This window comes from Mobula birostris, chromosome 4 (assembly GCF_030028105.1).
Source record: "Mobula birostris isolate sMobBir1 chromosome 4, sMobBir1.hap1, whole genome shotgun sequence".
Classification (NCBI taxonomy): domain Eukaryota; kingdom Metazoa; phylum Chordata; class Chondrichthyes; order Myliobatiformes; family Myliobatidae; genus Mobula; species Mobula birostris.
In genome coordinates, this window is record NC_092373.1 from 177,609,516 (window position 1) to 177,636,867 (window position 27,352).

General features: G+C 43.3%; 1 protein-coding gene and 1 long non-coding RNA gene across 8 annotated transcripts in view; one reads left to right on the top strand and one right to left on the bottom strand.

Moving 5' to 3' along the window:
- Positions 1 to 27,352, bottom strand: part of LOC140196800 (fibroblast growth factor receptor 3-like) — a 207,529-nt gene that overhangs the window by 136,495 nt on the left and 43,682 nt on the right. For 3 of the 6 annotated variants that reach the window (XM_072256608.1, XM_072256604.1, XM_072256602.1), the window contains exon 1: positions 3,248 to 3,930. The exons of 1 other annotated variant lie outside the window; for it this stretch is intronic. The gene's annotated coding sequence lies outside the window, so the exon portion shown is untranslated. Of the gene's footprint in view, positions 1 to 3,247; positions 3,931 to 27,352 lie in introns of those variants that run through there. 2 more of the 6 variants (XM_072256607.1, XM_072256605.1) reach the window with 1 other exon arrangement.
- Positions 3,173 to 22,129, top strand: LOC140196801 (uncharacterized). Of its 2 annotated transcripts, XR_011885814.1 has the most exons (4): positions 3,173 to 3,490; positions 6,673 to 6,727; positions 10,526 to 10,791; positions 22,014 to 22,129. It is a non-coding gene; the product is annotated as an uncharacterized lncRNA (long non-coding RNA). The 2 variants fall into 2 exon arrangements; XR_011885813.1 differs by lacking the exon at positions 22,014 to 22,129 and having other exon boundaries at positions 10,526 to 11,145.

A 27,352-nucleotide genomic window follows, 5' to 3' on the forward strand; every position in this document is an offset into this window, starting at 1 on the left:
CAAACCAAGAGTTACTCGGCACTCTTTGGCAAGTCGAGAAAAGAAAGATATATCTAAAGATCACTGAAAGATACTAAAATCTTAAGACAGTGCAACAAACTGTGTTATACTGAATTACAGAGTTCCAAAGGGCATTTGGAACATGTGGTAGTAACTAAAATCGCCTAGCCATCCTGACACGCAGAATTTCTTTGTATTTTTTTTTCGTGTGCTGGTTACTCTCTATTAATGTAAACATGCTATAAATTAACCCCTTCAAGATCAATGTTAGAAATGCATCTAATATTACAGTGAAAATGCTTGTGATTGAATAGCACATAGGCAAGGACATAAAGTACTGAGACTTTTAGTTTTCCCCAATGAGCATCCTCTAGGTCCTGCTTTTACTGAAAAAGCATTCCCAAAACAGCAAATATGGCAAAGACTACTTTTTAAAAGACACTATAATACTCACCACTGTATACAGTCACAATTAATAACCTGTTTGATTGTTATTCATTCCCAACCTAATCGTTCAGAAGCCAGGGTCATTTTGTTTTCTGAGGTGCATCACTCTACGATGCTGAGATTCTTTTGCTGTTTTCCACACACACACACACACACACACTGAGCTGTTCACTGGTTAATTATTCATTTACCAGCTCAGCTCAAAGCCTATGTCGTTAATCTCAGGTATTCTAAACTGTCACAGTTTTTGTGACTACGGCAGTATTTTGTTCTACACACATGCCTCTTTTTCTGCTTACAGTGCTGAACATTCACACCCCTGCACTGCTGGTAAATGTGTACAATACTGTAGACAGACTTTCACAGGAGTGCACTGTACATCAGGAAGAATGGCATTCTGTGTAATCACCGGGCGCAATACACCACCAGGGAATTGAAATATGCTGAGCGGAGTAAATAGTTCTTCAGTCTCCTCCAAAACTGAGATCCCTTTTTATGAGTTTCTTAACATACTGTATGTTTTCCAATGCACAACACATCAATGAAATGGCTTTTGAAAGCGCTGGTGCAGGTAAGTTGCTGCAAGCACAAAACTGATTCAGACCAAAGAAAGATCTCAGAGCCATTTAGAACCAAACTAAGCTGTCCGACCTTCAAGTCTTCTGGGTCTACCAATGAAAGCACCAACTTTCCAGGACTCTACAATTCATATTGGATAGCATTTATTTATATCATTTGTAGTTTGTATTTGCACAGCTTTTCTTCGTTTGCACATTGGTTGGTTGTCTACCTTTGTGCGCAGGTTTTCACTGATTTCACTGTACTTCTTTGTATCTATGCGAATGCCCACAAGAAAATAAATCTCAAGGTGACATACACTTCTGATAATAAATTTTCTTTGAACCTTTTAATAAACTATAAATACTTTTCAACTTGATTTTTCCCCGCATTTCTGTTGTTCATTTTGTTTGAGAATTCAGTTAACAGTGGACATCACAAATCCTATCACCCTCCCGGGACTTAAACCAATGTGCACACTGCCAAAACTCCAACTTACTCTTTACTCGTACTTAAGGTGACCTATTGGGTATTTCCAGCTGTTTTCGACCCTTTCGGTTGCAACATCTGCATTAATGTGTTGATAAGGATGCGCGTTATGTTCTCGAATTCAGCACAGCACAGCGACCACCACACTCGCATCAGAAGCAAGGTTTCCCCAGCATCAAACTTGAAGTACAACTGCGATGGGTGGGGAGAAGTTATACGCAGGGAACTAACATGCAGAGCAGCGGGTTCCCTTCGCAGTGTCCCCGTACTTTGCCCAGCGTGGGGCGATCAATGCACCCCGTAACTGGAAGCGCTTGGCAGAAACAATGTTAACTTTCTCACTGCTGGGGCAGATCGCGAGCAGCGGACGGTGCTGGGGGAGGAAGAGAGCTACGAAATGTTTGCTTATTTGAACGCATCTAATGATTTAGCGCCATTCACAGGACATGCATTATGTTAAGGTACTTGGAAGTGCTTAATTAGTTTGTATATGCCGCATATTAAAAATAATCAACTTTTTTGCAATGAATTCCGTCCAAAGGCCGATTAGTGAGCAAGAACCGTGCTCAAACACAGGTCGGCCGGAGCAGAAGCTTCTGTCCGCCGCACGCTGCAACTTTCAATAAACAATTTCACAGAATTTGCGGCAGGGAAGGCGCAACAAACGCGTTCAGCTCGGCTAATATTTTGTCACGTGTTTGTGGCATTTACCCGGGGCGTGCAATCGTTATGACAATTAACTTTTGTTAGAATATTTCATTCTTTCGCTGACAGTGGTCAATACACTTCAACCTGCATGTTAGTAATGCGAAGATTGAAAGGCTCTGAAATGGCGAATTGATTTGATTTTGCGTTGTAGTAAAACGGCGGACATTCACGAATTCTGGAAACCGACGGGAGGCAAAACCTGGTAGCAAAGTAATATTCATTTAGTGCGTAATCCGACAGGACAGCCGTGTCAGTCACTGCGAGCAGCTTTAACTCGAAACTTGCGAAAACAAATTGGAAAGTGTCACTGGGTTTGCTGTTCCAGTAGAGACGGCCTCCTCAAACATTTAACTAACAAATCAACGCGGGACCCGCAGCCCCGGGTGAGCAGGAATCCTTGCCCGGCACTCACACACTGGAGTTAATCATTGTCCAGTCCTCTTGCAGATGTTCGACAGCCGCAACTCTGCAAGGTATTCTGTTTGTTTATACGGGAGAGGTGTACGAGTGATGCCAATAAAATCAATACCAAACGCAGCTCAGAAAACTGCCCACGCTGCCGTGCAGCCTAAAAAAAACATCGGCTCTCCGATTACTGAACAGCTTGAATCAAATGAAAAATGATGCACACTTAAAGATTTGACCGCCAATGGTAACTTTATATTCCAGGGTCCTTAGTACGGCGGGTAACCTCTCCCTGCCTGTTGGTTTGCAATCAGATCAGATGGGCATTAGGAACTAGATCGAACACTGTTTGTAAATATGTACATAAATTCATAAGTGAACGCCACACAGAATCCTCTCCTCGGCCTTCACAAACTACATCTCTCTGCCTTTTCTCAATCTCTCCTTTCCTGTTGGGTCCAGGAAACGTGCAACAATTTCACAACTCCCTACCTCCTCCACACGCCAATCTGTTTCCATATATTATACCTTCCTAATTGTTTGATAGCTCTCTCCTCAAGGAATACTTCACAGAGCGCCGTGCAAGCAAATGGACTGATAAGCGAGAGAGAAAGAACGAAAGAAAAATAGCAAAACTAACCTCTTGCTGACCGGTGGTCACAAAAATTTGTGTTTTCAAGTTCAGAAGTGCCTCGAGGTTCCAGCAGGAGGATTCAATGTTTCTTTTTTTTCCTCCAACGATTTAAAAACGTCGATAAAGGCTTGCTCAGAATATTCAAGTCATTTGTAAATCCAGCGTGAAACCCAACTCGGGGCTGCCTGTCAACTCCTGCAGAAATGGCAAATTTCTTGTATTCAGTTTAGCAGTCAGTCCACGCCTGAGGTAAACACAATCTTTCCTTTATGGAGCCTTCTAGCAATTTAGTTTCTGCGTTTACTCTGGTTTGCTTCTTCTTGGGGCTGCTTTTGGACAGAAAGAATCCTCCTCGTATGCCCAGTACTGCTTGTCTTCGAGGAGAGTTCCTAGATTATGAGCTCAGCGGAGTGTATTACTTTGCAGACCAGGGTGGCGGGTGGCGGGGGGGAGGATGTAACACGGTTCTCCAGAGGTGCTGTTTACCTCTGTCGGTCCCGTGTGTTGCAGTACTTCTGGTGTGCTGAGTGTGTATGTGTGTGAAAGCTTGGCTCGTAGACTTGAACTGCCAGCAGAGAGCCAGTGGCAGAGTTAGAGCGAGCGAGCGACAGAGAGAGAGGGGGAGAGAGAGAGAAAATTAAGGGAGATCAGATTTCAGTCTCTGGAGCGCTCTGCAGTGACGCGCAGAGGAAAATTAAGCAGGTTTGTGGGAGGGTAAGAGATTTCAAACCACCGACTACAGCGCGTAGCTCCTCCCTTCATTTGCTGTCGGAGCTGCTCGAAGTTTAGAACTGATATAATCAGTTACACTATCTTTTCCAAAAAGAAAGTTTCACTTTGTTCAGCGCTTTCCCGCAATTTCTATCTGCGCAGATTCCAATCGCATTATAAACAATGTGGGTTATTCCTGGCGTGTCTAGTTTATTCGCAACACTCTGTTAAAACGGTCTTCAAGAAGAACAGCAAAACGGTATTTCTAACCCTGTAAAAGTTGCAAACAACTTTTAAAAAGTCCACGCAGAAATCGTGGAATATCCACTGAAGTAACAGCGCTAAAGGACCTTGAAATCACGCCAAGTTTCCACACTGTGTGCAACTGCGGTCAAAATCTGCTCGAAGTTGTGCCAGTTGCATCACAGTGCGAGTCTCCGCTAAAATTCAACCGTACAGTCGCAAACGTAAAAATGCCACTAACCAGCAACGTCGCAACAAAAAGGGTTCCTTCTGTTTCTTCCAAGTATTTACGAAAAGCGATTGCTAGAAATAGCTCTAAACACTAAAATAAGTAGCTTTAATGAAGGCATCGACCACTTCAGTTGGGGGCAAGTCGACTTAACATCACTTGAAAATATTTTAACATAACCATACAGAATGAATTTAATCTTGATTATGTATAAAATATAACTGCAAAACGGTTTAAGTGTATTGCACCTACGTCTGAAACTGACTTATTTTTAAGTGCGCTGGTTGTGTGCGAATTGCAATGTTAGAACTAGTCTAAACGAACGGAAACTTGACGCTGGGGCTTCAGGTCTCCGCATCAGTGTAATGAAATCACAATTTGCTGTGCAGATTAATAACTACAATGAAAATGATAAACTTTTTCCAGTTTAGCTGTTAGGATTTATCCAGAAATAAAAACTATGTTGCAGCCATTTTATGTAAGGAACTTCCACAAACTACTTTTCTCGTCAAGCGTAGAGTGGCAGTTTAGATCGATAATGCTCAATGGCGCAGTGTTTTCACATCGACTACAGTACTTACACGGTACGTACTGATGCAACCGATGCTGACGTAGCTCCTGATATATCACTACTGTTGACTCTTCAAGTGCTTATTCAAACTCACCTGCATATACATCAGTTGCTATCATTAGATTAGATTAGATTCAACTTTATTGTCATTGTGGCGAGTACAGATACAAAGCCAATGAAATGCATTTAGCATCTGACCAGAAATGCAAAGAATAGTGTTATTTACAAAATAACTGTGAATTAAAAAATGCTACAGCACACAAATATAAAATACTGAGACAGTACAATACGGACTGCTTTAGCGCTGTGATGAGAGGTTCAGCAGTGTCATGGCCGGCTGATGTGTCCATTGTGTGGCGATGTAATTATAGAATAAAAATCAGATTTAATATCATTGGCATACGCCACGAAATGTGTTCTCTTGCGGCAACAGTATATTACATTACATAGTAATAAAAATTATAAATTGCATTGTTTATATACAAAAAGAAAATTAAATGTGGTGTGAAAAGAGAGGGAAAAATACTAAGGTAGTGTCTGTGGGCTCATTTTCCATTCAGAAATCTGACTGCAGAGGGAAAGCAGCCGTCTCTGAAAGGTCAAGGCTTCAGGCTCCCATATCTACTCCTTGATGGCCGCTATGAGAAACGGGCAAGTCCTGGGTGATGGAGATCATTCATGATGGATGCCACCTTTCGGAGTCACCTCCTTTCAAAGGTGGAGAAGCTAGTGCCCATGGTGGAGCTGGCAGAGTTTACAACTTTCTGCAGCCTTTTCTGATCCTGTACAGTGGCCCCTCCATACAAGACAGTGATGCAACCAGGTCGAATGCTCTCCATGGTGCAGTATATAAAAGGTTACATAAAATAGATACAGGAAGATTAGGGTTTATATAGCACCCCTCAGATCCCTTGCAGGACAACCTTTGAAGCATGCCAGCGAACAGATGATCTATTTGTTATTAAAGTATGCAAGGGATGCATTACTAAATGACAATAAAAGAGGACTGCGTGTCCTCATAATCTAATCTAATCTAAAAGTTAGTCAAGGGATGGATATCAGGCAGGGAGAATGGTCCTCTTCACGACTGGGAGTCGATCGGAACTTTGAGACTTTTTTTTAACCGTGCCCATAGTCTGCTGTTTATCAAATTATGGTATTGCTTTGCACTGCTGTAACTATATGTTATAATTATGTGGTTCTGTCAGTGCTAGTCTTTGGTTTGTCCTGTTTTTTTTTGTGATATCACTCTGGAGGAACATTGTATCATTTCTTAATGCATGCATTTCTAAATGACAATAAACGAGGACTGAGTGTCCTTATAATCTAATCTACAAGGAATCTTGCATCCAATATCAAAGACCTCCACCATCCAGGCCATGCTCTCTTCTCACTGCTGCCATCAGGGAGGTACAGGAGCTTTAGGACCCACACCAACAGGTTCAGGAATAGTTATTGCCTTACAACCACCATGCTCCTAAACCCGCGTAGATAACTTCACACACCTCAATACTGAACTGATTCCACATCCCATGGACCCTCTTTCACGGACTCTACAACTCATGGTCTCAACATTATCTGTTACATATTTTATTATTTGCCCAGTTTGTCGTCTTTTGCACATAGGTTGTCTAACTTTGTGTGTAGTTTTTCATTTGTGTTTCTTTGTACCTACAGTGAATTCCCACAAGTGAAAGAATTTCAGGATAGGACGTATATGGTGACATGTACTGTACGTACTCTGAAAATAAATTTACTTTGAAGTTTGAATCATTGAGGTGTACCAGACAGAAGGGCTGAAAGTCAGCCGCACAGTTCCCTCTGTATGCCTGCCACTTTAATAATAGTTTGCCCTGGCTGGTAATGTGCCTACTGAGGGAGTACCCATTATGTCAATGCCTGCTGATATATCATTTCTACATTGTTAATCTTAGGAAAGGTTTGGGGACATAGTATAACTTTGAACATACAGTATCTCACACTGCTCTTGTGTGCCTCTTAGTGGCAAGACCAGCCGAGGAGAGCGTTCTCTTCGAACCTATTCAACCAGAAAATGGTGAGCAGCACAGAAAGACAGGAAGCCCCAGTAAGGAAGGGAGGGACGAAAAGAATGCAACCACCCATTACGCTTTAAACAAGCTAAACATTTTTTTCTTTTAAAACATTTTACCAGTGAACAGTATCTTTTGAACAGCTCAAGGAGATAATTTGGTTGAAGTTTGCAGCTCTTATTTTTTGCATGGTTATACTTTCAGATTCCTGTAGCAATGAGGGGAAAAGTATCACAGAGCACTCAGTACCTGCCCTGAAATATAATGGAAGCTGTTTCACCAATCATTATTTCATAAATTACTAATGACAATTAACATGGTTATATTTAAGCCACAGTTATCAAATTGTAGTAAAACTACCCATGATTGTAAATAACTAAGTGGCCATATTTATCAGGTGGTTAAGAGAAACTGTACAGTGTGCAATTTATTCTGAGATACAGTGTGGAATACACCCAGCAACCCACTTATTTAATACTAGCTTATCACGGGACAATTTACAAGAAGTAAGCGGTAGGTTTTTGGGAGGAAACCCATGTGACCACGGGGAGAGCATACAAATTCCCTACAGACCGCGCTGGAATTGAACTCCGAACCCCGACGTCCTGAGCTGCAATAGTGTTGTGCTAACCACTACAGTGCCATGGCGTCCCGTTCAGGTCAAAGTAAAACTCACAGTAAAACAGATTGTAAATGGCATCAGTGTTCCTCAAAGTCAAGGCAAATGGGCTCTCCACTCTGCAAATCAAACACTCCTCGAGGAGGCTTGTTTGCGGCATTAGGCTGAGGAGGAGAGGCATTCAAGCAACTGCATTCGTTCAAACAACTCATTCCCTTTTCACTTAAACATTTCAGTGAAAAGACCTAGACCCAACCTTACTTCAGTGTGGCCAACAAGAAAATTGGCTAACAATTTTAAAATCCAGATAGTGCTATTTTTTGGGAAGAAGAATGAAATAAAAATGAATGAATGTGGTTTAATTTCCCTGTACTTTTCTTTGTCGAAGTACACAATGAGCAAAGCCTAATTAGCCAGACTACTGTGAGCAGACAGTGTCTTTCCCTACAGATGAAGGGGGTGCGTGAGATGGCAATACCATCAACAGAGAGGGAGTGAGAGAGGACAGCGTCACAAACAGCTTGGCATTAAAATCCTGAGCTGCCATCAAATGACAGCTTTACAGGCCTCCCAACAATGAAGAGAAGCTTTGCATTAATGGACAGATTGATGAGCCTAATTTAGGCTGCTCTGCTTCTCTGACCCCCCTGCCGCTCCGCCGAGCATTGGCCCTCTTCTTTCTTTCCCCCTTCGACATTATTCTGGCGGCTGAATAAACTTATCAGCCACAGTAACTCCATTCTGAAGACTGAGAAACACCTTTGTGACACCCACAGAAGAAAGGCACTACTTTGCAAGACAAAAGGTTGCCATAATCTCCTCATTGTCCCTCATTAAGATGGCAGAAGCTGCCTAATTGGAAAGTTATAGGATCCAACTAATACTCCTTAAATTAACCTGGTGAGTAATAAAGAAATCTCTCTCAACCCAAATACATATGTGACAGGGTTAATGCATACTCATTGTTTGTAAACTCTACACACCCCTATCCTCTCCATCACTCTTTCTCTCTGCCTGAAGCCAAGTGATTGAATTTTAGGTGTTTTTACATTATGCAAGCAGCTGATGACTCATAAGCATAAATTAACTGGCTGCCACCCGACCAACAAATCCAGAACAATAAAGAAAGAACTTGTCTTTACATATCACCTTATTAAATACACGGGACATCACAAAACACTTTGGAGTCTTGCGTTTGATAAACAAAGCAGCCACATAATGCACAGCAAAATTTCACAAGTAAAAGTTGATCAGTCTGTGTTATTCTGATAGCCGTGGCACTCAAAAACAAGGCATCAAGTTTTAAAATCCAATTTAACAGTCCAAGTTTAATATATGATGCAAATGACAGCATCATTCTCTCTCATTACTTCGCTGTGCTTTCTGCATAGATTACATTCTGATGTCCCGGAGTGGGTCTTGAACTCAGGACATTTATAATTCAGAGGGAAAAGGGCTCCCAATTAAGTCAAGATGACATGCAAGCTTCTTGTAAAGACTTGGTTGATGGTTCAACATTCATTTAGTAACAATTCATCAAGTTCAATCATCAGTTTGTACTGAATACCTTGTCATTTGTAGGTTGTGCCCGGAGGGACACAACCCTTTGGCCCATCAAGTCTGTGCTGGCCATGAACCACGCATTCACACAAACCTGAATTTTATTTCATTTTTTATTTTCCCCACACTTTCATCAGCTCCCCCCCCCCAGATCAATCACTCACTTGTGCACACAGGGGTGGGGGGGAGAGAATTGACGGTGGCCTCCAAATGTGCACACCTTTATGATGTGGCAGGAAACCAGAGCACCTGGAGAAAACCATGAGGTTGTGTCGAGAATGTGCATCCTGACGCTGCCTGAGCTGCTGAGTTCCTCCAGTATGTTGTTAGAGTTACTCTGGATTCTCAGCAACTGCAAGATCTCTGCCTAGTCCTGCTCTTCGATCCATCGGCTCACGTTGCAAAAAAATAACGGTTATAATCAGAGCTTTTAATTTTTGCAACCACTCAAACTGTAAAGGGAAGGGGTTTCTAGAGTGTGACTTGTTTCAGATTCATCCGGGGAACCAGCCCTGGTGGATACAATGCTAAATATTGAAGCAGAATGAGTTAGGCAGGGAACATTTAGACCATAAGAGACCATAAGACAAAGGAGCAGAAGTCAGCCATTCGGCCCATCGAGCCTGCTCCACCATTTTATCATGAGCTGATCCATTCTCCCATTTAGTCCCACTCCCCTGCCTTCTCACCATAACCTTTGATGCCCTGGCTACTCAGATACCTATCAATCTCTGCCTTAAATACACCCAATGACTTGGCCTCCACTGCCGCCCGTGGCAACAAATTCCATAAATTCACCACCCTCTGGCTAAAAAAATTTCTTCGCATCTCTGTTCTGAATGGGCGCCCTTCAATCCTTAAGTCATGCCCTCTCGTACTATACTCCCCCATCATGGGAAACAACTTTGCCACATCCACTCTGTCCATGCCTTTCAACATTCGAAATGTCTCTATAAGGTCTCCCCTCATTCTTCTAAACTCCAAGGTTTAGTCATACTGTGGGGAATATTCGAGGAAGTGTTTTGTATGAGTAAAATGATTAGAGAGATTGCATTTGGAAAGTTAATGAAGTATGAGGGATTAACAAACTAAAAGGACGACACAAGGGAAAGTGGAAATCCAGCATAAGTGAAATTTAAAAGATGCAGAGAAGATACGCGAGATCAGAAAGGGAATATGATAGACCCTGCAAGGTTACTTCAAAAGATTTTATAAATCTGTTAAGTGTGAGCCCATTACGGATTGATTCAGGAGAGAATGGTTGGCTTATTTACTGAAAACTTTGCACCTGTTTCCACAGAGGAGGAAGGGACAAAATACCAGTGGAACATCGCCGCCCGAGCGGCGGGGCTTGGCACTTCCAGCCTAGGAAAAGAACCAGGATTGGAAGTACTGGATTATGCTCTTGTTCTAATTCCGGAGTGTACAGCCTATTCTGGCCGTGACCAATAAATTTGCCGCCGACTGGATATTGAAATCTGATTTTTGTGGACCATTGAACATTTAGGGGAGATTTGCACCAAGATTGATTTCAACAGGAACTGAACTATACTTATGTAATTGAAGGTATGGAGGCTAATCCAGTACAATTTACTGTAGAAAATCATACTCCCCAAGGTTTTGTGGGAGGATATGGTGCCGCAGTAGTGTAGTGGTTAGCGTGACGCTATTACAGCTTTGGGCTTTGGGAGTTCAGAGTCCAATTCCGGTGTGGTCTGTAAGGAATTTGTATGTTCTCCCTGTGACTGTGTGGATTTCCTCTGGGTGCTCTGGTTTCCTCCCACAGTCCAAAGGCACATGGGTTGGTAGGTTAATCGTGGATTGTAAATTGTCCTGTGATTAGACTAGTGTTAAACAGGGGGGTTGCTGGGTGCTGCGGCTCATTGGGACAGAAGGGCCTGGTCCACGCTCTATCTCTAAATAAATAAACAAACAGATACTTAGCTAAAGTCTTGGATTCCATCAACTGCAACCAATGCATTTTGTTTTCACCTTGATATCAATCAACCACCTGAAATGTAATCAATCCCCTTTATAATTAATCCTATATGTAACATATTAAACTGTTCAGGTATCTACGGAGCAGTTTGAGTTTTCAGGAATCTTCTTCTTCTCAGCCAGTCTCTTGGCGTTGAGGACTTCTGAGAACTCAAAGATGCTTGTGCGAATTCTTTTGATGTGGGTCTCCAGTGCACATCAAGTATCACACAACTTGGACAGAACACGGTCTTGATCCAATGGTAGGGGATATAGGACAATTGCAGACCAGCCTCTATCGTACAGACTGGGTGCACACTTTGTATGGACACATTCACACATTCTCTAAGCACACACATATGCATACAATCTGACCACACAAAATCCAATAACGCACACATATACCTACGCATTCTGATTACAAGCACAGACATATCATCTTCTTCACATTCCCTTCTTTGATCCCTTTTCCTCACATTGGCCCAATCCCCTCAGTCTGTTCCTTTCTTCAGACTCTCCACCTTTACCTAACTGCCCCTCCCATAGGGGAAGAATCACTCATCGTTCAAAGGTTATTGGGAATATCTCTTCATTAAGACCCACTCTTCTGGTGAGGGGCATCAAATGAGTTGCTTATAGAAGGGACATGTGAAAAAGGGTGAACAGAGTAGTGGTACAGTGCCTTCAGGAGAGACAGATGAAGGAGTAAGCTGGCAAAGAAACAAGCACTGACGGATCGCTGGACTAATCATCATTTCTGTTGTGATGCTTGTAAAGGCTGTTCGAGGTCTGAAAACCTGATGTGGGTTTTAATGTTCTCTGATGCAATAGAATTCACTTCGTTCACATGAAATACACAACACAGAAGCTCAGCACAAACCTCTGCTCAGACCCTTTCCAACTGGGTCTTGTACTTGGTCATGTGTTGGGGAGTTGAGAATTAATGGCCACATGGCAGTGAATCTGAAAGGTTGGGTTGCTCACTCTTTCCTGCCCTTCACCTCTGGAAGTGCATGCCTCTGTGCAGCACCATCAATATATGAACACTTAAGGTCTGGGTAGAAAAGCAAGCAGGGCTTGACCTGGGAGAGAGTACAGACAGCAACACTTCAGGCACACTGGTCCCAAGCGTAGGGGAGGACCAGGACAGCACTGGCACCGATGGGGACTTGAGTGGACTGAAGCATAGTGTGAGGGGGTGGGGGCTGGGTTGTTCTTTGGTGGAGCTGGCTAGTGTAATGGAGAAGGAAGCTGTACTTGTCTCCAATGATGTGGTGGAATACCAATGGAATTAGCTTCAGAGATGCTATGTCAAATGAAAGCATTGATTGAGTTTCTGTGCACGTCTTCATCTTAATCTATTGGTACAGAAGTTATGTGGAACTGGTTACGCAGGTTAGATCTTCTTACAGGTGCAACTGGTTTCAATGACTGGATCCTGTCAGGTCACACAATGATTTAATGACACTCTTAAAGAAAAAATTTGGGCATGCATTTATGAAATTCCTTGGGAGCTTCACAGAACACATCTCAGCACAAGAACTGGCAAAAAAAATGCTTTGCTTAGGCACTAGCACGTTAAAGAATGCCTTCCAGAAGTTGGCTTATGGAAGGTTATGGTCGTGGACATTCACTGCTGGCCATGGGACTAATTCATGCTGAAAGTAGGGCTCTAATGTGGCCAAAGACTATCATCATTGTCATTTAGAACCCCAAAATAACTGATGGAAAACTTCCATTAAGTACAGGATAATTGAGGCTAAAATGATTTGGCATATCCCTGTCCACCCTCATCAACCTTTATCAAGGCACCATAGAAAGCATCATATCTGGTTACATCAAAGTTCAAAGTCAATTTTATTATCAGAGTACACACGTCACCACATACAACCCTGAGATTCTTCTTCCGCGAGCATAGCAATTGCTCTGCCTGCGACCACAAGAAACTGCAGTGAGTTGTGGACACAGCTCAGCACAACATGGAAATCAGTCTGCCCTCTATGGACTCAGTCTATATGCCTTGCTGCCTTAGTAAAGCAGCCAGCACAATCAAAATGCCCACCCACCTACCCAGATAATCTCTCTTCTCACCTCTTCCATAAGGCAGAAGATATAAAATCCTGAAAACATGTACCACCATACTTGAGGACAGCTTCCATCCTGCTGTGATAAGAACACAAGAAATAGGAGCCATGTGGCCCATCGAGCCTGCTCCTCTCATTTCAATAAGATCACGGCTGATTTGGCCGTGGACTCAGCTCCATCTACCTGACCTTTCCCCATAACCCTTAATTCTCCTGCTAATCAAAAATCTAAATAACTGTATCTTAAATATATTTAATAAGACCATAACATACAGGAGGAGCAGAATTAGACCATTTGGCCTATCAGGTCTATCCTGCCATTTCATCATGGGTGACCTAATTTTCCTCTCAGCACCAATCTCCTGCCTTCTCCCCGTATCCCTGACCCATCAAGAATCTATCAACCTCTGCCTTAAATATTCATAAAGATTTGGCCTGTAGCTTGTCAAGCAGCCTCATGTGTGGCACATTGTCAAAGGCCTTCTGAAAATCCAAGTACACAAGATCAACCTTTGTCTTTCCTGTTTGATGGTTCTTCAAAGAACTCCAACAGATTTATCAGCCAAGATTTTCCCTTGAGGAAACCATGCTGACTACAGCCTATTTTATTACGTGCCTCCAAGTACCTTGAGACCTCATTCTTGATAATTGACTCCAAAATCTTCTCAACCACTGAGATCAGAATAACTGGCCTATAGTTTCCTTTCTTCTGCCTCTCTCCATTCTTGAAGAGTGGAATGACATTTCCAATTATCCAGTCGTCCAGAACCATAGCAGAATCTAGTGATTCTTGAAAGATCATTTCTAAGGCGTCCAAATTCTCTTCAGCCACCTCCTCCAGAACCCTGGGGTGTACACCATCTGGTCCAGGTGACTTATCTACCTTCAGACCTTTCAGTTTCCCAGCATTGATTTCAGCAGTCCGATATCCACTCTCGCCTCTCTTTTTATATCTGAAGAAACTTTTGGCATCCTCTTTAATATTACTGGCTAGCTTACTTTCATATTCCATATTTACCTTCTTAATAACTTTTTAGTTGCCTTCTGTTGGTTTTTAAAAGCTTCCCCAATCCTCTAACTTCCCACTAATTTTTGCTCTTATTATATGTCCTCTCTTTGACTTTTATGTTGGCTTTGTCAGCCACAGTTGTATCATCCTGTTTTTAGAATACTTCTTCCTCTTTGGGATGTATACATCCCATGCCTTCCAAATTGCTTCCAGAAACTCCAGACGTTGCTGCTCTGCCATCATCCCTGCCGGTGTTCTTTTCAAATCAATAATGGCCAACTCCTCACTCATGTCTCTGTAATTCCCTTTACTCCACTGTAATACTAATACATCTGACTTTAGCTTCTCCTCAAATTTCAGAGTGAATTCGATCTTATTATGATCACTTGCCCCCAAGGGTTCTTTTGCCTTCAGGTCTCTTATCAATTCTTGTTCGTTGCACAACACCCAATCCAGAATAACCGATCCCCCAGCTGCTCTAAAAAGGCATCTCACAGGCACTCTAGAGCTTTCTCCTCCCGGAATCCTGTGCCAAAATGATTTTCCCAATCTAATTGCATATTGAAATCCCCTATGACTACTGTAACATTGTCCTTTTGGCATGCAGAGAGAGAGTCCTTTTTGTCCCGTTGTAATTTGTAGACCACAATGATCTCACACCTCCCTACCCTACGTCACCTCTTTCTAATGATTTGAATTCATTTTTACAAGAGAGCAATGTCAGCCGCTCTGCCTTCCTGAGGTATCCTCTACTTAATACGGTAGCCTCTACTGTTTCCCTGAGCAAAGAAATTCACAGATTCACTACTCTCTGGGAAAAGCAGTTTTCCATCATCTCTGTCCTAAATCTATTGCCCTGAATCTCAAGGCTTGAAATCTACAGCAAAAAATAAACAGCTGGATAATACGAAAGTATTATATTAAATATATTAAGTATTGCATTGTCTAACATTAAATATTACGAAGTAAGACTACTGAATAATTCTATGGTATGATAAGACAGACACTTGACCTCACAATCTACCTCATTATGACCTTCACCTTATTGTTTACCTGCACTGCACTTTCCCTGTTGCCGTTACACTTTATTCTGCATTGTTGTTGCTTTACCTTGTTCTGCCTCAATGCATGGTATAATGGTTTGATCTGCATGAAGAGTATGCAAGAGCAGCTTTTCACTGCATCTTGGTACCTGATAATAAGAAGCCAGTTTCAATAGGATAAACACTATTAACCAGAGACAGCTGTTGGGGCTGAGGGTAGAGTCTTGCCTCCCACAGCAATCTGACCACTGCTTGCAGAATGTGTTGTAACTACACAAAATCTAGACTTGGAAGCTCAGCTTGAGTGTCAAGTAAATGAAAGATTATTAACAATGATGCAATGCACAGTCTGAAAGGGCAGGGAGACTAATTCTAATTATATTATGAGGGGTATGGATAGAGTAAATGCAAGTTGGCTTTTTTCTACTGAAGCTTGGTGAGACTAGGACTTAGGTCATGGGTTAAGGGTGAAAAGTGAAATGTTTAAGGGGAATGAGGGTCATGAGAGTGTGCAATGATCTGCCAGCAGAAATGGTGGTTGCAGGTTTGATTTCAACAATTAGGAGGAATTCAGATAGGTATATGGATGGGAGGGGTATGAAGGCTATAGTTCAGGTGCAGGTTGATGGGACTAGACTGAATAATAGTTTGGAATGGACTAGATCAGCCAAATAGCCTGTGCTGTAGTGCTCCATAACTAATTCAATAACAATGAATTGGATATGTACTTGAAGGGAAAGACCAGCTGGGCTATAGGGAGATGGGACACAATGGTAAACTCCTGTAAAGAAATGTCAGGGATGCAAGTGGTCATCTTCCCTGCTGTCTCATTCCTGGATTCTCTGAGAGGCTCAGGAGTACAGCCCGTGAACTGATGCTGCTGGTTTGCAGTCCCAGGTATCAGCATCCAAGTGACTCCTGCAGTGAAATGCTGTGATTACAGCAGACGTGGTTGCAGAGAGTGAAAACTGAAAGTGCTGGAAGTACTCGGCTGGTCAGACCTCACCTGTCACCCATCACCTGCCTGCTTGTGTTCCTCCCGCTCCCCCACACCTTCTTACTCTGTCTTCTGCCCCCTTCTTGCCAGTCCCAATGAAAGGTCTCAGTTCAAAATGTCGAATGTTTATTCCCCTGCAGAGATGCTGCCTGCATTTTGTGTGTGTTGCTCAAGATTTCCAGCATCTGCAGAAACTCTTGTGTTTATGACAATATATCTTCTATTTTTAAATTCCAACCCCGAGCAATAAATGCCAATCTACCATCTGTCTTCTTAATTACTTGCTACACCTGGATGCTAATGTTTGCATTTCATGCATCAGAATGCCCGGCTCCCTCTGTATTCCTCATTTGCAACTTTTCTCCATTTAGATATTCATCCTCCTTTTGATTTCTCTAAGTGAAAATGCCTATCATTAAATCCCATGTGCCAAGTTTCATTCACTCACTCAATCCATCTGAATTCTGTTGTTTAGCTTCGTTGCAGTAATCTTCCAATCTATTTTCATACCATCGGCAAACCTGAATATATTAAACACTGACCCCTCCTTCAATAGTTTCACACTTGCCATCCATAATGATAGACTCTGGGAACTGGAGACCTACCCAGAGAGCTGGAAGTCAGATCACAGCTCGAGTCAAGAGTCAAGAGCTGGATCATAATCAGACTAAAAAGTTTGGGGCTGTGAGATAAAGCAAAACAAGGGATCCTGGAATTGAGATATGGCAGTTCTCAAATCTTTTTTAGACTCCATCACTCACTTTGGCCATCAATAGTGTGTGCTGTCACATTCACTTTCTATCGCAGTTTACCCTGGAAGTAGAAGCCCTGGTTTATGTCCATCACATGAAAGGGAGGTTTTTTAAAAATCAAAACAAAGGGCTCCACTGTCACCCCTCCGTGCCAGCAGCCCTTCTGACTTCAACCCCTGCTCCTGCAGAGAGGAGGCCCGAGCATTAATAAAAATAACAAATGATAACCCCCAGGCCACTTAGATCATTGACCAAACTCTCAGAGCTAACCAGAGTGCAGCAGAGAGATGAGGGCTAGTCTCTCCTTCTCCTGCTCGGCTTCACCCCGAGTGCAGATTTGTCTAGTGCGCCAAAGTTTAGAAATGTGGGTGGGATGGAGGAGTGCGGGTCAGGCGGCTGACTTGGTTAAAGTAAGTGGAGTGAGTGCTGTTGAAAGCCTCGTGTAGAAATGTAAACACCTGTCAGGCTGCCTCGCACTGTATTTGTGAAAGAAAAGTTTGTCTCTCAAGTCTCTTTTAAAGCACCACAATGAAGTGCTTTTAAAGAATAGTCACTAATGATGCACATCATTCCTTACCGCATCCACTTGATGACAACACGAGTTCCCAGTTCCCCTGGAGGACTGACAGGACCTGAGCCAGCTCTCTGACTTGTGAGTTTCTGTCACTTATCCGGGAGGAATTCACTGCCACAGACGGCTGGGAGGTCAAGTCCTTGGGTGTATTAAAGCAGATGGGCTCTTGATTAGTCAGGGCGTCAGGAGAATAGGGTTGAGGGGGAAAATAAATCCTTCTCAACATCTCTGAGGATCTATCCTGGGCCCAACATATTGATGCAGTTACCAAGAAGGCTCGACAGCAACTGTATTTCATGACGAGTTTGAGAGTATTTGGTATGTCACCAAAGACACAGGAAAATTTCCTACAGATATACCGTGGAGAGCACGCTGACAGGCTGGTATGTGGGGTGGGAGAGCTACTGCACAGAGTCAAAGAGAGAGTTGTAAACTTGGTCAGTTCCATCACGGGCGCTGGCCTCCGTAGTATTCAGGACATCTTCAAGGAGCGGTGCCTCAGAAAGCTGCCATCCATCATTAAGGACCCCCATCACCCTGGACATGCCCTCTTCTCATTTCTACTCTCAGGGAGGAGCCCGATGGCACCCACTCAATGACTCAGAAACAGCCTCTTCCCCTCTGCCATCCGATTACAGAATGGGCATTGAACCCATGAACACTACCTCACTACTTCTTTATTGCTAATTTTGCATTATTTATTTAGCTATTATATACACACACACTTGCTATAATTCACATTTTGTCTATTATTATGTATTGCATTGCACTGCTGTCCAAAGCGATAACAAATTTCATGACATATGCCAGTGATGTTAATCCTGATTCTGAAATCAGCCATGACTGAAAGGCAGGGAAGGCTCAATGGGCCGGATGGTCTAATTCTATTCCAATATCATACAGTCTTCTCTTGGATCAATCTTTGGCCCTCTAACTGCATCAGCTAACCCATACAGCCACAACCGACACTCGAAAGGTGGTCTTATGTTCAGCATTTTTGTGTTCCAACTTTTCGACAAGTGAAATTTGTGCAAATCTTTCAAAAAAAGGTGTCTGTGGAAGATACAGTTATTTCACAGAGCATGGCTGATATTTCCGAAAGATCGAACTGGAACTCCTATGTGAAACTCGACCCATGTTAGGTTAAGAAATACGTCCTTTTGATGCTGCTTTGAAAGTTGGCAAAAGCCATGCAGCCAGAATTGCTGGAATGGTTGCAAATCTAAAGTTCCTTAAAATTGGTATCTTGCAATATGTACAAGGATTTACAATGAACACCAACCCAAAATGGGTAGAATGGACTTGGAGAGGATATTTCTGTCAGTAGGAGAGTCAAGGAGAGGCACAGCCTCAAAAGAAACTGATGTTCCGTTAAAACTGAGGTGAGAAGGAATTTTTTTTAACATCCAGAGGTGAATCTGTGGAACTTGTTGCAGGGAGCTGTGGTGGCCAATAGTATATAAGGTGTATATAGGGCGGAGAGGGTAAGCTCTTGATTGGTAAAGGGGTTAAAGGTTACAGGGAAAAGGCAAGAGAATGGAGTTGTGAAAATAAAATCAGCCACGATAGAATGGTGGAGAAGACTCGCAGGCTGAATGGCCTAATTTTCTCCTATATTTTATGGATAAAGCTGCTTTATGCATTCTATAACATTTCATTAGCTGTGCCTTTTCTGTAGAATTTCTCCACAGTGGCCAATTGTCAGATGCAAGCTGTCCACACACTTGCCATGGAGATGGATAAGAGTCAGGAATACAGGAGGAATTTATCAGGACTCCAGCTACTGAACAACAGAACTGAACTGGCTAGATCAAATTGGACCTCCAGCATCCTGTGTAGATCAAACTATCACCTCAGCTGAGGGCAGCTTCCATCAACACAAATGCTTCCCATTTTTTTTTAAAAAAGGGAGAGGACTTTGTATTTCAGTAAACTTATCCGGTCAGCAGGGAGACCCCAGGCCTACAGCTGAGTGCACTGATCTCAGCTGAGTCATCATGGCTCCCCAGACTGGTTGATAAGGTCCAAGTAAGAGAAGAAAGAAAAACTGGGTTTATGCAGCCCAGCCTCAGGTCACCACAAAGCTCATGTGGTACTGTAGTCACATGACTAGTCACCGTGGTACTGTAATACATTCCACTCAGCAAAATTCCACAACCAACGATGGAATCAATGTTCAGATCACCTGCTTCAAGAGCAACTGGTCAAACACTTAGATTAGATTAGCTTTATTTGTCACCTGTAAGTCAGAACATTACAACGTAAAGTGATTGCGTTGCTTGCGTCAGCCCAGTCTGAGTTTGTGCTGGGGGCAGCCCGCCAGTGTCACTGTGGGATCACAGTGCCAGCATAGCATGCCCACAACTTACTAACCCAAACCCGTACATGGGGGGGGAGGGGAACCAGGGGGAGCTCATACTGCCACAGGGAGGATGTACAAACTCCTTGCAGGCAGGTGGCGGGAACTGAACTTGGTTCACTCGACGCTAACCGCTGCTCTACTGTCTCACCGGGACACGAGGAGAACAGCAGCACTTGTGCAATCTACCTGTTAGACAACTGGGCCCTTGGTTTCGTTGCAAGAAGTAGCACTCCGGTCTCGGGGGCAAAAGTGCTACCAGCTCAGCTGGTGGCCGCTGACACAGTAAAGGAGCAGTTGCTCAGGGCTGCACCACAGGGGCAGAGAGGTTAGTGCGTTGAGCTAACCTTGGTTTACTTAATTAGAGCATCTCCCATCTTACAGCCTGTCTCTGCACATTCTAAACTCCATTTTCATGGATTCCCACACTAAAGGATCACCTTTTGCCTCATAAAATTTATCCCAAACTGCTAACGGCATAATAATGGTGTCAGCTTCACCCAGTAACTGCTGGGATAAGCTCACATTTTTTTCCTCCTCCATTCCTGATATTACTTATCAGGAGGTGTAAGTGGAGCCATAGGAATGTGCACCTGAGAGATTTGCAAACATTCTTATCAGGGACATTAGCATCACAGGTATTTTCAGATGGAACCCTAGTGGGGAAGGAGCCAGGACCGGGCTGCAGTGCCCTGGGGCTGGTGAAAGGGAAGGAAGGGTTAGCCAGGGCTGCTGCTCCCAAATGCTATCCAGTGACCCTTGCTAAAAAGGCACAGTACCACTACTTCTGGGTCATGTGACAACACTTGCAAATAGTCCTCTCCATGCTCCCTCCTCGCACCTTGCTGGATGGAGCACTTTTCTGGAGGAAACACAGGTATCGTACAATGCAAGTGAGTGTACTGAACTGACAGGACAATAGGTGTGGAGAAATTTGTGCCCCAATTGTATTTACTACATAGATTTCCTAACAAACATATGAGATGGGGGTAGGAAGAAGACTTTGGCTCTTTGAGCAACACACACAAAATGCTGGAGGAGCTCAGCGAGTCAGGCAGCATCTGTAGAGGGGGGAATTAACGGTCAATGTTTCTGGCTGAGACCTTTGGTAAGGACCCCTTGAGTATGCTCCAAAATTCATCGGTACCATGTCTGATCTTCCAATTCAGCACGATTCTCCTGCAGTAATCCCTTACCCCTCAACCCCTGAATATGCAGAACCCTTGTGTAGAAGAGGAATCACCAGATGGAGCTTCTGATGGTCAGAATGGACAGATGTTCTTTCTGTGCTCCACCCTCACCTAATAACGACAACAAGTACTTGAGTGGCAGGGCTTCTGCTGGTATCTATGAGATTGGGAGAGTCAGTGGGTTCCAGAGAGAGAAAATCAAGTGGAGGTCCCATACCTTACAGGTGTGGGTTAAAAACAGGCTCAGCCTTCTCCATACAGAATATTGTTTAAAAAACTAAAACTTTGTCTTTCCAGTACCACTACTTCTGGGTCATTGACAGCTTTTGGGAATAAAATCAGATTAATGTCAAATCGAACAGCCAATGTTACACACACAACGCGCTGGAGGAACTCAGCAGATCGGGCAGCATCAGTGGAAAAGATCAGTCGACGTTTCGGGCTGGAACCCTTCATCAGGACTATAAGATACGTCGACCGATCTTTTCCACGGATGCTGCCCAGCCTGCTGAGTTCCTCCAGCGTGTTGTGTGCGTTGCTTTGACCCCAGCATCTGCAGATTATTTTGTGTTTACGAACAGCCAATGTTAGATTGTGACTGTTTATTTCCCACTATAAATGCTGCCTGGATTGCTGAATTTCCTCCAGCATTGTGTGTGTGTGTGTGTGTGTGTGTGTGTGTGTGTGTGTGTGTGTGTGTTGCTCAACCTAATGATTGCTCAAAGTCTCAAGTTCAAAATAAACTTATTGTCTTAAGTACATATATGTCCCCATATACCACCTTGAGATTCATTTTCTTGCAGGCATTCAAAGAAGATCAGCAAAATAAATACAACAGAATCAGTGAAAAACTACAAAGACTGACAAACAACCAATGTGCAAAAGGCGACAAATTGTGCAAATAAAATAAATAAATGAATAATGCTGAAAACACGAGTTGTAAGGTCCTTGAATGTGACTCCATAGGTTGTTCAGAATTGAGGTGAGTGGTTATCCACACTCTTTTTTCTACTTCCGATGAAGAATGAAATTAAAGTCGTACACTATAAAGAGCATTTGGAGCTGGAATAGATAGTCAGTTTTTCAAGGCACTGTCACAATATCCACCTCCCCCTGCTCCACTTTCCTACTCTCCCCTCACACCCGTGTCTGACATTCCTGCTACTGGAAGACCTCAATGACGAAGCATCCACAGCCCTCCAAAATGGACGTTTCCTCAAATATGTAACCCCTCATTGACTAATCCCTCATCCCCATCTTCACTTACCAGATTCTTAACCTCAGACTGTGAGCCCACAATTCAGAATGCCCCCTCCCTCACTCCCTCCAGATTATCAGTCTTCCACCATCTACCCTCTAGCCCTCATAACGGGTGGCGCAGCGGGATAGGAGCTGCTCGTAGAACTGCTCCCTTTCAGCACCAGCAACCGGGGTTCACTCCTGACCTCTGGAGTTCCCTTTGTGCAGTCTGAACCTTCTCCAGGTGCTCTGGTTCCCTCCCAAATCCCAGCAATGTGTGGTTTGGTAGGTTAAATTCTTTAGGAGTTTGAGGAGGATTAGCATGTCACTAGTGACTTTAGCAATTCTACAGATGTATGGTGGAGAGCATCCTGACAGGGTGCGTCAGTGCCTGGTGTGGAGGTTCCAACGCACAGCATCAACAGAGACTGCAGAGGGGTGTAGTCTCTGCCACCTCCATTACGGGTACAAGACTCCCCACCACTGAGAACATCTTCAAAAGGCGGCGCCTCAAAAAGGCAGCAACCATCATTAAGGACCCTCACACCGGGACTTTCTCTTTACTACCATCAGAGAGGAGGTACAGGAGCCTGAAGACCCAGACTTAACATTTTAGGAACAACTCCTTACCCTTTGCCATTTCTGAACAGTCCATGACCCATGACACTGACCCACTATTTTACATTATTTATTTACTTTTTAATTGTACCATAGTAAATTGTTATGTCATGCACTGTACTGCTGCCACCAAACAACAAATTTCACAACTTACGTCAATGATAATAAACCCAATTCTGATTCTGGTAATGATAAATTCTGGGAGGTGTTGACGGGAAGGTGGGGTATAAAATGGTTTGAGTATAACCGTAATGTAAATGGGTGCCTGATGGTTGTCATAGATGGCTGGCCTAAAGGGTCTGCTTTCTGTTCTTAGTATTATAAATTTCCACAGTCGGTATTTCATATTTTGCCACTCTACACTCCACCTACCTAAAAAAAACACTGCACGGAAATCCAAAATAAAAACCGGAAATTCTGGAGATAGTCAGGGTGTATCAAGGAGAAAGGAACAGAGTTGTCCCAACACAGTGAGTGTTCATCCATTTATCCCCTTCATTCCCGTACACTGCTTCCGTTAATTCCTTCTTGCAGTCACTTGCTTTCTTACAGCTGCCCACAAGCATTTACTAATACATTATACTGAAACTGAGATCTCCTCTCTGATCACCAAACTCTAGCTTGCCAGCCTTTGTTCTGTCCAGTTACCACTACTCAAAGCACACTCCCATGTTACCACCCACCCTATGAACCTGATGATATTTTTCTGTGAGGCATTTTGTGTTTTTTAATATCTTAATCATTGCATTCACCTACAAAAAAATCTGACAGATTTGTCACACATAAATACATACTGCCTCCATCCAATCTTATTGTCATCGTCTGCGAACTCTATTACCACGTCAATGATAACAGGTTGCAGCGAAAACAGATTCTGACTGATATCAGAGTAACTGTTTTCACTCTCCTTGTTTTGAATGGTAGGAAATTGCCTTCTGCCTTCCAATCTGCTCAGGCTTTTCTAAAGTGGCCAGACCCGATTCAGTTCTCAGATATCATAAACCTGTGCAAGTGTGAATGATTTATATCACAGAGCAAATCAAGAGAAAACCCAAACCAGCAATGACAGCTAAAACTCTTTCAGTTCTATTAGCATGTAGATTACTCTCGACCAGCATAAGGTGGAAAACAAGCAATACAAAGCCCCGAGTGGCCCATTCACACACCGAACATTCAGAGGCTCAGAGGTGCTATTCTGTGGTTAAAGCATCCGAGCATGTTGTGCTGCACCCTGAATAGAATTCGTCGCTCTGTTAATTAAGATGTTACCAACCCAGCCAACCCACAAGAGTGCAGGGGTTCAGTGACTGTTACAAGCACACACCACATACACACACTCAGAAAGAGACAGAGATAGTGTGTGTGTGAGAGAGAGAGAGAGAGATATGGGGGGAGATGGAGGGGGAAGGGGGAGAGGGGGAGAGGAAAAGTAGGGACAGAGAGAGAGAGCGGGGCTGAAAACAAGAGAGAGAAAGAGAGAGAGAGAGAGCGATAGAGAAGAGGGAGGGGGGCTGAAACAGAGAGAAGGGGGGGTGAAAACAAGGGAGCGAGAGGGACCTGGGGGGGGGGCCGAGACATACACTCGGATAGACAGAAAATGAGATGGATGCAAGGAGAATAGCAGTGAAAAAGGCAAACACTGACAGATTGAAACAGAATGAGGCACTGAGAGAGGGAGACAGAGACAAAATGTTCACCAAGTTAATGCTGTCCAAAGTTAAGTTGCACTGCTGAAGAAATGAACACGACTATGCCTGATGATAATTGGAGCTTAAAAAACAAAATAAATCAAAGTATGCCAGAAATATTTAACAGCCCCACTGGCAGCTAAAAGGAGGAACTGAAAGCCCGGCTAATATTTTTGTTTTTTTTTTCATCAAAATTTGTGCCAGAGCTTACGGTTAACAGGTTCATTTATTCTTTTCATAGATGCCAAAGAACCTGTTGAGTATTTCCTGCATTTTGACTTTTTAATTTAGATTCACAGTTGTATTTCTTTCTTTATATGTCAAGAAATAATTTAGCCCTATGGTTTAATGAAAGCTCCCTAGCAGTCAGGATTTTAATCTTTGGATAAACAGGAATTGAACTTTGTAAAGAAAGGAGCGGTTGGTGAAAACCAAACATGAGGCTTAAAATAGCCCAAAGAAAATTCCAGAGGAGGTGACAAAAAAAAATTATGGCTAGAAGACCCATTTACCAGAAAACTGCTGTTAAAGTTGCAAAGAAAACCCCTCAGGAACTGGCAATACTACTCTGTTCCAGAAAAAGGTACTGGATGGATTTTTTTTTAAAGTAGGAAAAATCAAACTAAATGGTAACTAAGATTGGGTACACGAGCAGGGAGGCCTGGGTACATAAGTTCTTGAAGGCAAATGACTGGGTTGGTCAAGCTATTAAAAAAATGTGAAGTTTATAATAGTAGTATTAGTGTGATCACTCAGGTTGAGTACTCTCCTAAGGGGTTATCTACTGGTGGAAGTTCGGGTGGCTGTAGAAGCCTATCTGGGATTCACATATTCTAAGGGGCTTCCAGACCTCACTGTCCTACCCCCTTCGCCACTTGCTGATCACCATGGGATTTAATCTGGGACGTTAGGGTGGATTTCCCCAATGGAGAATGCCTGTGTTTAACATGGCGAGGCTAATGCACAGATCGGGGTCAGTGTCCAGTGGCGTGGAATGCCAGACGACTGGGGACCCTTCTCTGCCGTTGCGATGCGTCATCATCTTCCGCCGGCTCCACTGTCGAGGTCCTGGTTGGATCGCTCTGTGTCTGGGACCTCCCCCTTGACCTTAATGCCATGGGTGACCCCACCAAGAGCTAAGCACCAGATGGTTAAACTCCAGGTGGCATCGCTCTTTGGATCTCAAAGACTCACAAGCCTTTCCACCAAGACAAGAGTTCATTAGTACAGTGTGCTAACGAAAGGTAAATCCATTTATACAATGCCTCTTGCCTTCATTTCAGGCCCACCAAAGCCCTTCATTGCCAATGAAGGAATAGTGCTGCTGTTCCATTTAGACCATACAGAGTACAAGGCAGTGAGCTGTTTTATGTACGGAGACAGAGCAGAACCTTAAGACTCAGCCAGCAGGTGTACTTCCAGCAGAGCAGCACTTCCTCAGTACAGTCCTGGAGCGACAACCCAGCCTGCTGTAATGAAACCTCTGGTGCCATGAGAAGCCACAACCTTCTGATTTAAGAGGTGAGAGTTTTAACCACAAACTCACAACTGCTACTTAAACCTGTCTAAACAAAATTGTGAGTTTAGTTATGTGGATACAGGCAACCCCTATGTTACAGGGAGCAGCTTCCCAGAAAACAGGCCACATTGCAAGCATCTGTAACGCAAAGCTGCATCACCTGCGCATGCATTAAGAAATGAGAGTTGGAAAAAAAAATATCGGCCTGAAACATTGACTTTATTCCTCTCCATAGATGCTGCCTGACTTTGTGAGTTCCTCCAGCATTTTGTGTGTGTTACTCTGTATCTCCAGTATCTGCAGAATCACTTGAGGTTATTTATTTATTCACTTTTTTTCCCTACACAAATTCCGTGAGTGTAGTTAATTCCACATCTCAAATTTCTGGGTGGTGATCTGCGAATTTTGTAAGGGTGAATTTCTGTTACTTGAACAGCAGGGAGGGGTCAACTGCATTCTGAATAGTCTGTTGTCTCTTTAAAAAGGAGGGAAATATTTAGTCGAAGCATTGCAGATTGTGAAGGCTGCGCTGGATCAGACTTATGGGGACAGAGTTGGGCAGTGGAATATACAGGAGACATTCTTCAGATGGGCTGGATGATCCTTTCTCTGTGCAAAGATTACACAGTTCTGGGATTTGGCTGCTTTGATGTTGTTGGGAGTGGTAAATTCTATATTGTTCTTATCACTATCTCAGATTTTATTGGTTTACATTTTGCAACCTTTGTACTGGACAGCTACGGGAGTGGAGGCATTGGGAGGGGATTTACTGTGGAAATTTAGCACAGTCTTCAGCTTGCCCTGCTTGTCTTCACTTCATTCCCATTCCTTCCAACACCAATCAAGCAATGCTGATGAGGGGGACCTGAAAATAAAACCAACAAATAAAATAGCTACTTTAAAAATTTTTGTCTGGTCCCAGCTAGTCTGACATGGTTTGATAAATGGTTTCTGAGTGATTGATGCCACAGTTCAGCCGATCTGCTGCTAAGCCTCTTTGGCCTGCTCTCTTTCAAGCTTCATTTCACTTCAGGACCCCGTTCCACAGCGTTTGAACGACATTCGTGAAAACTCAGGG